A 17,009-nucleotide genomic window follows, 5' to 3' on the forward strand; every position below is an offset into this window, starting at 1 on the left:
CAAATGCTTGCATTTATATGGGGCATTTAATGTATTAAAACGTCCCAAGGCACTTCACAGGATCATTAACAAAATTTGACACAGCCACACATGAAGTTATTAAGGTAGGCTTGGTGAAAGAGGTAGGTTTTAAGGAGTGCCTTAAAGAGGAAAGAGAGATAGAGGGGCAGAGCGATGTAGGGGGAATATCCCTAAGGAAAGGTCTATGAAGCTGAAGGCATGAACAATGAAAATAGGGAAAATTGGAGGAGTAGAGATCTCAGTAGGGTTAGAGGTGGTTACAGAAATATGAGGCAGAATTTTGCCGGTGGCGGGCGGGCAGCCGATTGCCACTGCCGAAACAGGCCGCGCCGCCATTTTGCGTAGGCGGGCCAATTAAGGCCCACCCAGCGGGTTAACGACTTCCGTGTAGAACGGGAAAGTAGTCGCGGGAGCGGGCGGCTTCAAACCACCGGTTCCAATGGGGAACCAGCAGCCTGTATAAAGAGTGGCCAGGCAGCCTCGTTGAGGCAGTGCACCATGGCCACTGACAGAGAGTGAAATGCTGCTTTCAGGGCACAGGAGGAAGAGGAGGAGGAGGGGGAGGGGGGGTGCAGGCTGCAGGATAGGCCAGCCGGGGGGGGGGGTGGGCACTGTGCCCCTCGGTTCTCAGATGCCTGTCTTGCTGCCCTCCTCCAAGAGGTGTCCAACCGTTGGGATATTTTGTATCCAGAGGATGGGAGGAGGAGGGCCCCCCCACGTCACCAGGCAGGCGTGGCAGGAGGTGGGGGAGGCAGTAAGCGCCCATGACGATGTGCGGTGCACCGGAACGCAGTGCCGCAAGCGCTTCAATGATTTGCTGTGCTCTGGAAGGGTGAGTACCACGTCAGCCGTGGACATTTGACCCAGCAGGTAGCCTTAGCCTTTGAGCCCTCCCTCCCCGACCTCTTAGTGTCATTGCTGCATTGGGCATTTGGCGCACGCTGGGTGGGCAAACAGATAGTGACCATGCTTACATCAGCCTTAGTGGTTGAGGAGAAGATGGGTCCTCCCCGCAGCATATGTTGGTGTTTGTCGCATTTGAGTAGTCTGGGGGAAACCTGCAGGGGAGGCAGCTAGACACATACTCAGAACTCCAACACATGTCTTATTGATGGTGATGAGATGGTGGAAGGGGAGCCTCAAGGTGTCGTGGCCAAGAGCCATCTGCTGGCCTTGGCGCCGCACCTAGTTGTACCTCCTTGCCATGGGCGCTAAGACCCATGTGTTATTCAAAGTGATGGATGCTGAATGTGTCCAAGGTGGCCGCTGGGGGAGGGGGTTGGGACCGTACTACCTTCTGGTGACTGATCACCAGTAGTGTGGACAAGAGCCGCTGGAGGCCTCAGATGGGCCACTGTGGTTGGGGTGCGGCGTGCGCGTGGCGAGTACATGAGCGATCAGCCCCAATAAATGCTCTTCTATGTTCTGCAGGCAAAAACCAAACACAATCTCAGGGAGCGCCAGAGGACTGGTGGTGGGCACACCATGCTGCAGCGCCTCACCACCTACGAGGAGCAGGCCATGGAGCTGGGGAGGAGACAGGCGGCCAGGGCGGCAGGTGGCGGTGAGGCTGGGGTGCAGCGGCCAAGTATTTGAGGTCCACAGTCCCGTCCACTCTGTCTCCCCACCATCCAAAGCACTGATGGTTGCTGCAATCATTAATGCTGCAACACTGCTCATTCACAGACTGATACATTCAGACATGTGGGTCATACACAAAGGTCCCTCGTCCCCTTGTGGATGCGCGTCTCTAGTGCCTTCCAAAGTCACTTTATCCCATTTGCGACCACTATCCCCATGGCCTAACATGCCATGGCATCGCTGCTGCACAGTCAAAGACGTTTTGCACCTTAGGAGGGTTGGTACCCCCACCACCCTTTTGGCCAGTGCGTCCCACATTACTTTGTCCAACAAGGTCCTCTGCACAAGCTCATGGCACTCAACTTAAATAAATGCCACCACGTTAGTCATCCCTGCGCCAAGGGGAAACGTTGCCTTCTGTCCACCCGTTCTATGCCCCTCATAACAGTATGAAGGCCAATAATGTGACCTGTCAATCTCCTGTGCTCCATGGCAAATGTCGCAAGCGTTTGCAATTTTTCCTCATCACTGCAACTCTCCAGGCCAGCATGCATCCAGGTCAGGTACCTCTGCACTCTCCCCACTCCAATGGCACTTAACATTCCATGTGGCATTCCTCAGGCCATCTGAGCAGCCTGTCTGTATGCGCGTCTAATGTTTGGGCCTCCTCTTGACTATTTACCACCCCACCAATGTTCGTCTCCTTAGGGTCTTGAAGGGTGAGCGACTTGAGGCTCTGGGGAGGGAAAGGGATGAAAGGTGTTTCTGACTGAACACTAACTGATGCACTGTCCTTGTTGTTAATTTCAGCATCACCACCACATGGCTGCCCCCAACACGTCCGGAGCACCCCCTTTCACACCTGAGGGCCAAGACGTGCAACTTGTGGCACATCATTTCAGCCAGCCAGGAACCAGTGCAGCAACAAATACTTCGGTGGGGAACGTAACATCGGCTAGTATCCTGGGTCACAGTGGAGAGGGCACTTCACAATCGCTGGAGGAGATGACATGGACAGAGAATGCTGATGGCGCCAGCAGCCGGAGGATTGCAGGGGACCAGGCACATGCTGAGTCTGGCACTGATGATGTGCCTCTGGAGATATCACCAATGCAGCAGCTGCAGGACAAGCGTCAGGATTCACGGGAGCATCTGGCAGGGTTGCATGAGGGTGTGCTTCAGTTGGTCTCTGCGATGGAGGAGTTCAGGCAGAGTGTAAGCGAAGGCATGAACCTCAGAACAGAGCTTCAGGCTTCCTCCTTTGAGAGATCGGCGACTCTCATGGAAAGGGGCTTCAAATGGATTGAGAGTCTTCTGATTGGGTTACACTCGGACCTGCAAGCCTTCACAGCGGTAATGGTCACGGCTGGTCATTCCCAATGTGGGAGATGTTCTGGGCACCAAGTGTCGGCGCTCGGTGTCTATGCATCTGCGTTGAGCAGGGAGGTCCAATGTGACCTCACGTCGTTGCTGCGAGCTCCTCTCAGGGCGCTCCGGATGAGGGCAGCAGCTCCTCCGCCCCTCTGCCAGTGACCGTTGCATCCGTTGAGGCTGCGACAACTGGGGAGGTGCCAGTTCTGGAACTGGCCACTCCCTCCCAGGCGGGGCCATCACAGGCTCCACGGGCCAGAGGACGCCCGCCAAGGTCATCAACGCCAACAGGACAGCAGAGTCAGCAGGCTGTCTCACAAGCCACTCCGAGCAATGGGGCGGCACCTAGACCTAGCACCCGCAAACGAAAGCATAAGGCATGTTAGGCACTTCATGGGTATGTCACTGGTGATTTTGTGTTGGCCTTAGATTTGGGAACAAATAGTTATGTTTGTAGGAGAGACGTTTGTGTTTGATGTTGGACTGAATAAAGTCCAGTTTTTGGACCATGGCTGAGGGTGTTTCCTTTGTGCTGCATTTGTATGTTTCACAGACACCTCATGAGTGTTTGAGTGGACATTGATGTTTCTGCACTAAGCCCTTAGTTGCAGCTGAGGTGGAAGATGTAGCACCTAAGTGCCACTTGGGGAAGGACCAGGCAATGCTGCTCCTGCTGATCGATGTGTGTGGAGCTGAAGGTTCACTGGATTAAATTGTCCCAGGTGTGCCTGCCTCCTTGGTTTAGTAGCAGGTCAGCGTGCTGCCCCTCATCATCACCCTGTGCTTCCTCATCCTCTGAGCCACTGCTGGATTCATCATGTGCAGCCTCATCCACTGCGTTAAGGTCTTCATCGTTAACTGCATCCCCCCTTTCCAGCGCAAGATTGTGGAGAGCGCAGCATGCTACCACTATCAGAGAGACGTGATCTGGGGGATACTGGAGTGCACCCACTGAGCGGTCCAGGCAACGGAAGCGCATCTTGAGAAGACCACTGGCTCTCTCCACCACAGCCTTTGTGGTGCCGTGGCTCCTATTGTAGCGCTCCTCAGCTTCTGTTCTTGGATGGCGGAGTGGCGTCATGAGCCACCTTCTGAGGGGATAGCCCTTGTCACCCACCAGCCAACCATCCAGCCGAGCTGGAGCACTGAAGAGCCCCGGCACCTGGGAGTATCTGAGGATGTAGGCGTTGTGGGAGCTGCCTGGGTACCTTGCACAAACTTGCAGAATCTGCATCCTGTGATCACACACTATCTGCACGTTCATGGAGTGGAAGCCCTTCCTGTTGACGAAGGCACCGGGCTCACCTGCTGGCGCTTTGATGGCCACATGTGTGCAGCCTATTGCACCCTGGACACAGGGGAAGCCAGCAATGGCCACGAAGCCTCTGGCTCACTGTGCCTGACTTGCCTGGTCGCAGAAGTGGATGAAGGTCAATGCCCGTCTGAACAGAGCGTCTGTAACCTGCTTGACACAAGTGTGGACAGCTGATTGGGAGAAACAGCAAAGATCACCCACCGAGCCCTGGAAAGAGCCAGATGCATAGAAGTGGAGGGTAACTGTGACCTTCCAAGCCGTTGGCATGGGGTGTCTTCGTGAATACTTCATTAAAAACATGAACAACCCCTCTGAGGCCACATATCCCGCCAGTGCATGAGTTTTGATTAAAAAAATCACCTACCCGCCTTGTCCATTGGGCCTGTGCGCCAAGCCGAAGCTCGCACCCTCAAAATCCTCGTTGATTGGCAATTTAAGGGCCTTAACAAGGCCTTTAATTAATGGCGGGCGCGCGTCACGCTGCATAGCACGCCCGCCGACCTAAATATCATGATGCCGCGCGCTGACGTCAGAACGCTCACGCGACATTTTAAGCACTGACGTGTGGGCTCCGTCACCTGCGCGTCAGCCAGAAAAATCTGCCCATGGAGGGGAGAGGCAATGATGGGAGACCACAAAATAACGTTTTACTTTTTAAATTGCAAAGTGCTGGTGTTTTTTTAAATGAAGAATTTTAAGTATAATTGCATTTAGCATAATACACCTCTAAGCTCATGAATATTGATGAATTTTTGTTCCAGTTTTGAAGCACTCCGTAATCAGATGCTCCTAATTTCCTTTACTAAAACAGGAAGAGAGCACAATTGGATCACAGAACCAAGTATTCCTTGTCACTCCCCCTTCTGGTGAATTCACAATGTCAAAAATGTGTCACGACACAGAGGCACAAATCAGAGGCTATGGTATCTTCAGACTGGAAAGAAAGGGGGACAGGAAATCAGATTAATAGTCAGCCACATGCCACCTGGTGACTGGATAATAGGCATACCTCCAATTCTCCCCCAGGAAGGATTGATGTGTGGAAGAAAAATAACCATTTTATTTTTAAGAACTGCATAATTAACTGCCCTTTAAGTTCAGCGGACACAGACCAGGAGGGATGTAAATTCAATCCCCAGACCAATCTCTGTCTGTGCCCAGTTAGCTGATTTTAAATGGCATGACATTAAAAGGTAATAGTTGGTCAATGCATCCTAGATATGGAAAAGGGAAATCAGCCAGGGTTCTCTCTGCAAGAGGAGTCACTATAGATGTTGAAGTGCATTATAGAGATAGACAGTATTGGTTCCAGCTGCAGATAGCTTGAATATTGTTGAAAAAATAGAGATACTGTCAAAGCTTTTTGTCATGCACTCATCAGGGCAGATACAAGACAAAAAGCTTTGCATGTCTCTTTTTTTCAGCAACAGTCAAGTTCTGTTCTACCAAGCGACTATTTACAGATGGCTTTTGATAATCACTATCCAAGCTTACAACAGGAAGAAAGGACATTTGGAGGAGATGTGGAATCTTGGCTGCTGTGGAATTATACCCCAGCAATAGCTTCAAGAGGGGGAAGGAGGAAATGAAATGGAAAAAGTAAGGAACTCTTATTCTTGCAACCTAAACTTGAGACTTGGTAAAGTAACAATTTTTTCTCTAAGGTTTGCTTTGAAAAGAGGAACTGAAAATGAGAAATAATCCTGGATCTTGTTTAAAACATTCACTTTTAGAATTTGTAAAAGAACAAAAGGATCAGTGAAGTTAGCTTTGTTATGATGAAATGTGGTTTTAAAAGATTGCAAGAGAGAAAGACAACAGCAACAAATGCTCTTTATATTGCTATGATCCCACCACTAATATTTATAATTAAATTTCATTTACCAAGTTTTTAATCCACCCAGGGCTTTGGCAGCACACTGTTAGTTTTAATTGCATCTGGGAATGTTTAAATGTTATTAAAATATGCTTTTATTATCTGCTAGATCTCATGTTTTTGCCAAAATTAGTCATTGCAGCAGATGCCATAGTGCTGGCTGGGAATTTTTATTTTAACGAGGGGAGACATTGACCTGAGTGAGACAGAGACACAGTGAGTATATTTGGGAATGTGGTCCAAAGTGGGAATTCGGTGCATAGGGGGAAAGAGGTGCTTCAGGTAAGGTTTACTGCAAGAAATAAAGTGTACTGAGTGGGGAGTTCGGTGAAGAGCGGGGAGGAGGTGCTTTTTTTCTTCTACTCTTTTTCAACCTCCAGTATTTGATTTCCACTTTGGTGCAGCAGAAGGAACAGGTAAACCAGTAACTATTATTATTAGTTTTATCAATATTGTAAGCACTGTACTGTTTTCCCAGTATTGTAAAGTTTACTGGCAGTGGCAAAACATATTGGAAGGTGTAAACTTTATTAATTATAATTAATTAGCAATTATTAATTAACACATATTGGAGATGGCAGGGCAGGTGATATGCTACAATTACAGGATGTAGGAGCTTCTGGATACCAGTGTGATCCAAGGCAAACACATCTACAGTAAGTCTTTGCAGCTGCAGGAACTTTGGCTCTGAGTTACTGGACTGGAGGCTGAACTGCAGACACTGCGGCATATCAGGGAGGGGGAAAGTTACCTGGACATTTTATTCCAGGAGGCAGTCACACCCCTTAGGATAGATTAATCTGATTTGGTCAGTGGTCAGGGACAGGAGGGTGTGACTGCAAGTGAGGCAGGTAACGGGACCCAGAGGGCAGGAGTGCAGGAGGCTCAGTCCTTGCAATTGTCCAACAGGTTTGAGGTTTTTTCAGCTTGTTTGGATGAAAGTGGGGGCTGCAGGGTGAATGAGCTGACTGGCCATGGCACCATAGGACAGGAAGCCATTCAAGCAGGAGGAGTAACAAGGAATGTAGTGGTAGTAGGGGATAGTGTAGTCAGAGGGATTGACACCATTCTCTGCAGCAAAAAGCGTCAGTCCAGATGGCTGTGTTGCCTGCCCGGTGCCAGAGTTCAGGATATCTGCTTGGAGCTGGAGAGGAATTTGCATTGGGAGGGGGAGGACCCAGTCATCGTGGTCCATGTTGGTATCAACGACATAGGCAGGACAAAGGAGGGGGTTCTGCATAGTCAGTATGAGGGCTTTGACACTAAATTAAGAAGTAGAACCTCAAAAGGTCATAATCTCTGGATTATTCCCCAAGGCACATGCAAATTGGGATATGACAAATCAGATTAGGGAGATGAATATGTAGCTTGAAGCCTGGTGGGAGGAGTGGGTGCCGGTTTGTGGGGCACTGGCACTAATGTTAGGGAATGTTAGGATCTGTACCATTGGGGCAGTCTACACCTGAACCATGCTGGGAACTGTGTTCTTGCAAGCTGCATAACTAAGGAAGTAGAGAGGGTTTTAAACTAGGTAGTGGGGACAAGGGTACAAATTTTTAGAATATGTGGTAAATCAAAGAGCAGAGACAAGGAAGAAGAGAAAGGTATTATTTTGGGAATTGAAAAACAGACCATGACAGAAAGGGATAGAGAGTACAAATCTAACAGTAAATCAATGGTTGAGACTAGAGGTTATAAAAAGAATAAAAGGATAAAACTAAAGGCTCTGTGTCTGAATGCACAAAGCTTTTGAAACAAAACAGATGAACTGAGAGCACACATAGAAATAAATAAGTACAATTTGATAGCCATTACAGAGACATGGCTGCAGGGGGGCATGGATTGGGACCTGAATATCGAATGATATAGGACATTCAGGAAGGACAGAAAGTGAGGAAAAGGTGGAGTGGCTCTGTTTGTTAATGATGGTATTAGCACAATAGGGAGGGGTGGCCTAAGGATGTGGAAATGGTTTGGGTAGAGATGAGAAATGGTAAAGGCAAGAAGTCACTTGTGGGGGACGTGTATAACCACATAGTAGGATGGAGCATAAATGGAGAAATAATGGGAACTTGTCAGAAAGGCATGGCAATAATCATGAGAGATTTTAACCTACATATAGGCTGAAAAGTCAAATGGGCAAAAGGTAGCCTAGTTGAAGGGTTCAGGGGTAGTTTCATAGGGAAGTGTTGTTGCAACTGTACAAGGCATTGGTGAGACCGCACCTGGAGTACTGCGCACAGTTTTGGTCCCTTTACTTGGAGGAAGGATGTAGTTGCATTGGAGGCGGTTCAGAAGAGGTTCACTAGATTGATTCCAGAGACGCGGGGCTTGTCTTATGAGGAGAGATTGAGCAGTTTCAGCCTATACACGCTAGAGTTTAGAAGTACGAGAGGAGATCTAATTGAGAAGTATAAGATGCAAAAGGGGATAGACAAAGTAGACATGGAGCGGATGTTTCCCCTTGTGGGGCATTATAGAACGAGGGGCCATAGTTTTAGGCTAAGGGGTGATAGATTTAAATCAGAGACGAGGAGGAATTACTTTTCTCAAAGGGTCGAGAATCTGTGGAATTCACTACCTCAGAGTGCAGTGGATGCTGGGACGCTGAATAAATTTAAGGAGGAGATAGACAGATTTTTAATAAGTAACGAGTTGAAAGGTTATGGGGAGAGGGTGGGAAATTGGAGTTGAGGCCGAAATTAGATCAGCCACGATCGTATTGAATGGCGGGGCAGGCTTGAGGGGGTGAATTGCCTACTCTTGCTCCTAGTTCTTATGTTCTTAGAGAGCAGGACCTCATATGGTGTAATGAGATGGGATTAATTAATGACCTCATAGTGAAGGTGCCCTTAGGTAGCAGCGAACATAATACGGTTGAATTTTACATTCAGTTTGAGGGAGGGTAGAGTGGGTCCAAGACAATGTTTTTAAACTTAAATAAGGACAATTATGAAGGCAAGAAAGCAGGGCTGACTAAAGTGAATTGGCAAATTATGTTAAGGGATAGGTCAATAGAGATACGAACATACAAAGTAGGAGTAGAAGTAGGCCATTTGGCCCCGTCGAGTCTGCTCTGCCACTCAGTAAGATCATGGCTGATCTATTTGTATTACTAATTTTGCATTCCTATCTACCCCCGATAACCTTTGATTCCCTTGCCTCCCTCCCTTCTTGAATAGAGGGGTTAAATTTGCTACTTTCCAGTCTGATGGAACCTTTTCAGAATCTAGTGATTTTTGGAAAATTATCAACGCATCTAGGACCTCATTAGCCACCTCTTTTAAGACCCTAGGATGAAGTCCATCAGGACCTGAAGACTTATCAGCCCGCAGTTCCATCAGTTTGCTCAGTGCCACATCCCTAGAAATTGTAATTACACCAAGTTCCCCTCTCCCTTCCACCTCTTGATTTACGGCTATTACTGGAATATTTTTTGTATCCTCTGTCGTGAAGACAGAAGCAAAATATTTGCTCATTTTATCTGTCATTTCCTTATTATCTACTACTAACTTCCTATTCTCACTGTCCAGAGGACCAGCACTCGCTTTCCTTTCTCTTTTCCTTTTCAAATACCTCTTTTCCTTTTCAAACTCTTGCTATCTGTTTTTACATTTCTAGCTAGCTTCCTCTCATATTCTAATTTCTTTCTCCTTTCTTTTAGTCATTCTCTGCCGTTCTTTATAATCTGACCAATCGTCTGACCTGCCACTCATCTTTGCCCAGTTATACGCTTTTTCCTTAAGTTTGATGCTTTCCTTAACTTCCTTAGTTAAGGAAGGATGGTGGCTCCTCCCCTTAGAATATTTCTTTATAGAGGAATATACTTATTCTGAACATTGAAATATCTCCTTAAATGTCTCCCAATGCTCCTCTATTGATCTATCCTCTAGCGTAGTATCCCAGTTCACTTCAGCTAGCTCTCATGCCCATATAGGGCATTTAAGGGGATATTTCAGAGTACACAGAATAGATACATTCCAATGAGTAAGAAAACATCCAAGGGACGGACACGCCATCCATGGTTAACTAGAAAGGTTAAATATAGTATCAAACTTAAAGAAAAAGTATATAATTGTGCAAAGATAGGTAGAAGGCCAGGAGATTGGACAGAATATTAGGAACAGCAAAGGATGACTAAAAGATTAATAAGGAGGGAAAAATTAGAGTATGAGAGAAAGCTAGCCAGAAATATAAAAACAGGTAGTAAGAATTTCTGTAAATATTTAAAGAAACTTGTTAACAAACTGAGCGTTGGTCGTATAGAAATTGAGTCTGGAGAATTGATAATGGAAAACAAAGAAATGGCAGATGAATTGAACAGGTATTTTGCATCAGTCTTCACTTTAGAGGGTACAAGTAACATCCCAGAAGCAACTAAAAATTAGGAAATGGAAAAGAGGGAGGAACTCAGGAAAATTAAAATCACTAGAAAAGTGGAACTGAGTAAATTGTTGGAGCTGCAAGCTGACCAGAGCCTAGGTCCTGATGGACTTCATTCTGGGGTCTTAGAAGAAGTGGCTAGTGAGATAGTTGATGCATTGATTTTAATTTTCCAAAACTCCCTAGGTTCGGGGAAGGTCCCATTAGATTGGAAGATAGAAAATGTAACTCCTTTATTCAAAAAGGGAGGGAGACAGAAAGCTGGAAACTACAGGCCAGTTAGCTTAACATCTATCATAGGGAAAATGTTAGAAGCTATTGTTAAAGAAGTTATAGCAGGGCACTTGGATAAGCTCAAGGTCATCAGGCAGAGTAAACATGGCTTTATGAAAGGAACTCATGTTTAACCAACTTATTGAAGTTCTTTAAGGAACATAGGAACAGGAAAAGGCCATTCAGCCCGTCAAGCCTGCTCCACCATTCAATACGATCATGGCTGATTGAGCACTTCAATGCTTTTTACCCACACTATCCCCATAACCCTTTACGTTATTGTAATCAGAAATCTATCAATCAATCTCGACCTTAAACATACTCAATGACTGAGCTTCCATGGCCCTCTGGGGTACAGAATTCCAAAGTTTCACCACCCTTTGAGTAAAGAAATTTCTCCTCATCTTGGTCCTAAGTGGCTTCCCCCTTAATTTGAAATTGTGTCCCCTAGTTCTAGGCTCCCCAACCAGGGGAAGCATCTTACCTGCATCTACCCTGCCCATTCCTTTAAGTATTTTGTAGGTTTCAATTAGATCACCTCTCATTCTTCAAAACTCTAGAGAAAACAGGCCCACTTCGCCAAATATCTCTTCATAAGACAGTACCGCCACCCCCGGAACAAGTCTGGTGAACCTTTGTTGCACTCCCTCTATGGCAATAATATCCTTCCTGAGATAAGGGGACCAAAACTGCACATAGTACTCCAGGTGAAGTCTAACCAAGCTTCCACAGAATTGAAGCAATATTTCACTACTCCTGTACTCAAATCCGCTTGCGATAAAGGCTAACATTCCATTAGCCTGCCTAATAGCTTGCTGCACCTGCATGTTAGCCTTCAGTGACTTATGGACAAGGACACCCAGGTCCCTTTGTACATCTACACTTTCTAATCTCTTACCATTTAGGAAATACTCGGCACATCTGTTTCTTCTGCCAAAACAGATAACCTCACATTTTTCCATATTTATATTCCATCTGCCATGTTCTTGCCCACTCACTAAGTCTGTCCAAATCCTCCTGTAGCCACTTTGCATCTTCCTCACAACACACATTCCTGCCTAGTTTCGTATCATCTGCGTGCGGACTTGGATATATTACATTCGGTCCCCACATCCAAATCATTGATTTATATTGTGAACAGCTGGGGCCCAAGAATTAGTCCTTGTGGTACCCCACTAGTCACAGCCTGCCAATGTGAGAATGACCCATTTATTCCTATTCTGTTTTCTGCATGTTAGCCACTCCTTAATCCATGCCAGTATGTTGCCTCCTATCCCATGTGCTTTTATTTTGCTAATCAATCTCCTGTGGGGAACTTTATCAAAAGCCTTCTGAAAATCCAAGTATATCATGTCCATCAACTCTCCTTTATCAACTTTGTTAGTAAAATCCTCAAAACACTCCAACAAATTTGTCAAACATGATTTACTATTTGCAAATCTGTGCTGACAATGGCCAATCGGATCATGATTATCTAAGTATCCATTTAACACATCCTTTATAACAGCTTCCAGCATTTTCCCTACTCGTAATGTGTGCTGTGCATAAAAAGGATCCGATGGATATACTGCACTTAGATTTCCAGAAGGCATTTGATAAAGTGCCACATCAAAAGGTTATTATGGAAAATAAAAGTTGCTGGTGTAGGTGGTAATATATTGGCAGGACTAGAAAATTGACTGGCTAACAGGAAGCAGAGAGTAGGCATAAATTGGTCTTTTTCAGGTTGGCGAGATTTAACAAGCGGTGTGCCACAGGGATCAGTGCTGCGACCTCAACTGTTTACAATTTATATAAATGACTTGGATGAAGGGATGGACGGGATGGTTGCTGAGAGGTAGAAAAGTAAGTTGTGAAAAGGACCTAAGGAGGCTACAAAGGGACATAGATAGGTTAAGTGAGTGGGCAAAGATCTGGCAAATGGAGTATAATGTGGGAAAATGTGAAATTGTACATTTTGGCAGGAAGAATAAAAGAGAAGCATGTTGGCTAAATGGTGAGAGATTGCAGAGCTCTGAGATGCAGAGGGATCTGGGTGTCTTAGTACATGAATCGCAAAAGGCTAGTATGCAGGTACAGCAAGTAATTGGGAAAGCTAATAGAATGTTATCACTTATTGTGAGGGAATTGAATACAAAAGCAGAGAGGTTATGCTTCAGTTATATAGGGCACTAGTGAGACCACATTTAGAGTACTGTGTATAGTATTGGTCACCCTATTTAAGAAAGGATGTAAATGCATTGGAAGCAGTTCAGAGAAGGTTTACCAGACTAATATCTGGAATGGACGGGTTGTCTTATAAGAAAAGGTTGGACAAGCAAGGCTTGTAACCGCTGGAGTTTAGAACAGTAAGAGGCGACTTGATTGAAACATATAAGACCCTGAGGGGTCTTGACAGGGTGGATGTGAAGAGGATGTTTCCTCTTGTGAGGGAATCTAGAACCAGGGGTGGCTGTTTAAAAATAAGGGGTTGACCGTTTAAAGTGGAGATGAGGCAAAATTTTTTCTGAGGGTCATGGCTCTTTGGAACTCTCTTCCTGAAAAGGCGGTGGAAGCAGGGTCTTTGAACATTTTTAAGGCAGAGTTGAGTAGATTCTTGTTAAGCAAGAGGGCAATAAATTATTGGGGGAAGGTGGGATGCAGGTTTGAGGTTGCTATCAAATAAGCCATGATTTTATTAAATGCAGAGTAGGCTTGAGGGGTCTTGAGGGGTCTACTCCTGCTCCTTGTTTGTTTGTTTGTACCTAAGGGAGAATCCACACATCTCACACCAAAAAAAATCAAAATCTACAAATATTCTTTAAAGCAGAGTTTGAATCATTAATTTATCTCTCAAAAAGTAATAACGAAAGTCTCTCAGAATACTTTAATAGATATATGTTAGCTGATTTACACTTTTCTTTGAGATCCTGAACAATTCTGTAGCCAAGATAAACAAAGACCAGAGCAGTCCTGGAATCTTGGGCAGAATATTAAGCTTGGTGGGCGGGTGCGTGCCCGACCTGGCAGAGTGTAAAATGACGCGTGACAACATCGGTGACTGGAACCATGCGTTAGCCTAGGCGTGGATTTCTTCAGTAAGTTCCTATGTCTTGCAAAGCATTGATTTTTTTTTTCTTGCAATCAAACAATAGGTAAATTTGTTTTTGTTTCACTAATGTAAGCCAGGGCTCAGTTGGTCGCACTCTCCCCTCTGAGTCAAGAGGTTCTAGGTTCAAGTCCCACTTCAGGGCTTGAGCATAAAAATCAAGGCTGACACTCGAGTGTAGTACTGAAGGAGTGCCATACACTGTGGGAGATGCAATCTTTCAGATGAGATGTTAAACCAAGACCCCATCTGCCTGCTCAAGTGGGTGTTAAAGATCCCACGTCACTATTTCCAAGGAGAGCAGGGGAGTTATCCCCAGTGCCCCAGCCAATATTTATCCCTCAAACAACATCACAAAAAACAGATCATCTGGTCATGACCAAATTGCTGCTTGTGCGAGCTTGCTGTGTGCAAATTGACTGCCGTGTTTCCTATATTACAACAATAAATACACTTAAAAGTGATTCATCAGCTGTGAAATGCTTAGAAATGTCCAACAGTCATGAAAGGTACTAACTACATAAATGCAAGTCTTTCTTTCTTTTTCACTTCTAATGGTCTTGTACCATAATTCTATGCTACAATCTGCTACAGATATGAAGTCAGTACAGCTCAGCCAGAGATTACAAGGGCTGGAATTTCACAACAGCGGGATTTTACAGTCCTGTCAAAGTCAATGGAGTTTAGAATGGTTCGCCACATTTTACGGGGGTGTAAAATTCTGGCCAATGTATTTCCCCTATTTTCATCATTAACTCTATTGAAAGTTAGTTACTTCTATATTTATAAAACACACTGAATTTATAGAACAGCTCATGCTACCATTGAATAAATGAATTCTGGGCTCTTGAGCATCCTCAATTTTAATTGCTCCGCTATTGATGATTGTGCCTTCAGCTGTCAAGGCCTCAAGATTTGGAATTGACTCCCTAAACCTCTCTTTCCTCATTTAAGATACTTCTTAAAATTTACCCCTTTGATCAAGCTTTTTGTTGGGCAGAATCTTGCTCTTGTTGGGCAGGCTCAGCAGGGCCGGAAGGCAATTTCATGCCAGCGTGAAACACGGGCCAGGATGTTGAGGTCGGCAAGCGGGGGACGGGGCCTGCACGCCGATGCGTAAAATGACGTGGGATGATGTCATTTCAATTTTCAGGTTGGCGGGGGCGCAGTTGAATCAACTGTGCGCCTGCCGACCTGTCAACGGCCAATTGAGGCCACTTAAAAACTAATTCAACTAGTTAATGGACTCGAAACGTCAACTCTTTTCTTCTCCGCCGATGCTGCCAGACCTGCTGAGTTTTTCCAGGTAATTCTGTTTTTGTTTTGGATTTCCAGCATCCGCTGTTTTTTGTTTTTATCTATTAGTTAATGGACCTGCCCGTCCAACCTTAGGGTTGGCAGACAGGCCGGGAGCCTTGGTGGGCTTCTAAAAAAGCATGAAACCTCATCCACGAGCGGGATGAGGTTTCATGTAGGTTTTTAAAAATTTTACAAAAGTTTGAATAAAAGTGATGGACATGTCCCAACTCATGTGACAGCGTCACATGAGGGGACATGTCAGGGAAATTTTATTTTTGTGCATTGACCATTTTTGAATTTAGCGTCAATATCTCTGAGGCAGCACTTAGCCTCAGGGAGATGAGTCCGCTCTTTTGCACGCATGAGTGAAAGAGCGCACTCCCGGCTTAGGGAATTCCCCACCCCCCGCCTGCACAGGGAGCGCATAGTGCTTCCTGATGGACATCACGCTGGGCGGGCCTTAATTGGCCCGCCCACGTAAAATGGCAGCACGCCCCCGATCAGAGGCACCAATCAGTGACGCACCTGCACTTCTCCCCCCGATGGTGGGGAGAATTCTTCCCATGAGCAGCAGCGCTCAGTGCTGCCTGTGCGAGCGGGGTGGGAGGTGCGAGCAGGGCAGGCGCATTCACGCACAGGGAGATGAAACATTTTCCAAATAAATAAATAATGTAATAAAGCATGTCCCCTCAAGACTCTGTCATGTGAGCAGGGACATGTTATTAAGTAAATTTTAAATATTTTATTCGCTTTAGGAAACCTCATGCCGCCCGTGTTTGAGGTTTCCTAAAAAATGCAAAGGCCGCGTGGCAAAATATTTCTTTTGTGTTGGCGGGCGCGCCGCCAACTCCGGCACACGCCCGCCAACCAAAATATTCGCGTTGTTTTACGCTCGGTCGGGTCGGACCCATGCCCACCCACCGAGCTAAAAATTCTCTAATTTCTTTTTAGGTGGTTTGGTGTCAAATTTTGTTTAATGCTTCTGTGAAGCAGCTTGGATCGGTTTATTACAATACAGGTGCTATGTAAAACAAATTCTTATGTTGTGAGGATAATATTCCCCTATATGGAAAATATTGCAAATACAAATATTCAATTATTACTTTGAAAACTAATGATTTACAAAAAATGTTGAGCTTTTCCTTTCAGTACCAGTCTTTAAGTGCCCTAGTAGCAAAATTACAATACAAAACTCAAGACAATGCCAAGTAGCATGGCATCGGGTGCCACACTGCATCCCAACCAGAGCTGTTTCATTATAAAAACAAAAAACTACTGCGGATGCTGGTAGTTCTTTTTCTGTTTCATTATATACTATCAAAAGGCTTAAACTTAATGTACAAAACAAACATTTAACCCAATGCACTATACAAACTGAATAATCTTGGAGCTATTACATAAATAAAAACAAAATCGTGGGATATCACTACCTCGGTGACCTGCTCACTGTAACCACTAGTTGTTAGACTCTTCTGTCTACTTTAAAAGATTGTTAAGCGCAATGTACGGTACAGAAGAATTAAACATGCACAGATCATTCGACAATTTTAAATATAAACCTTTCAGCCATTCTCATTGTGAATTTCACTGCAATTTGAAACAGAAAATCACTTCAAAGGGAAAGGTCGGGGGTGCGGTGGGGAGGAAAGGTGATTATCTAAGATGAAAAATAGAACTATCAATTCAGTTTTGCAATATTGTGTCAAGTCAAATGAAATCTGACCTATACTTCCTGCATCGTTTTGGTTTATTCTTTGGTCAAGAGCTGAGAGCATCTAAACTTCAAGTCAGGTGCTTAATTA

General features: G+C 45.3%; 1 protein-coding gene across 1 annotated transcript in view; it reads right to left on the minus strand.

Annotated features, from left to right (window-relative positions):
* The window catches only part of pdzrn3b (PDZ domain containing RING finger 3b), a 381,612-nt gene that overhangs the window by 294,424 nt on the left and 70,179 nt on the right, over positions 1 to 17,009 (minus strand). The gene's annotated exons all lie outside the window — the stretch shown is intronic.

This window comes from Cetorhinus maximus, chromosome 6 (genome assembly GCF_964194155.1).
Source record: "Cetorhinus maximus chromosome 6, sCetMax3.hap1.1, whole genome shotgun sequence".
NCBI classification, from domain to species: Eukaryota; Metazoa; Chordata; class Chondrichthyes; order Lamniformes; family Cetorhinidae; genus Cetorhinus; species Cetorhinus maximus.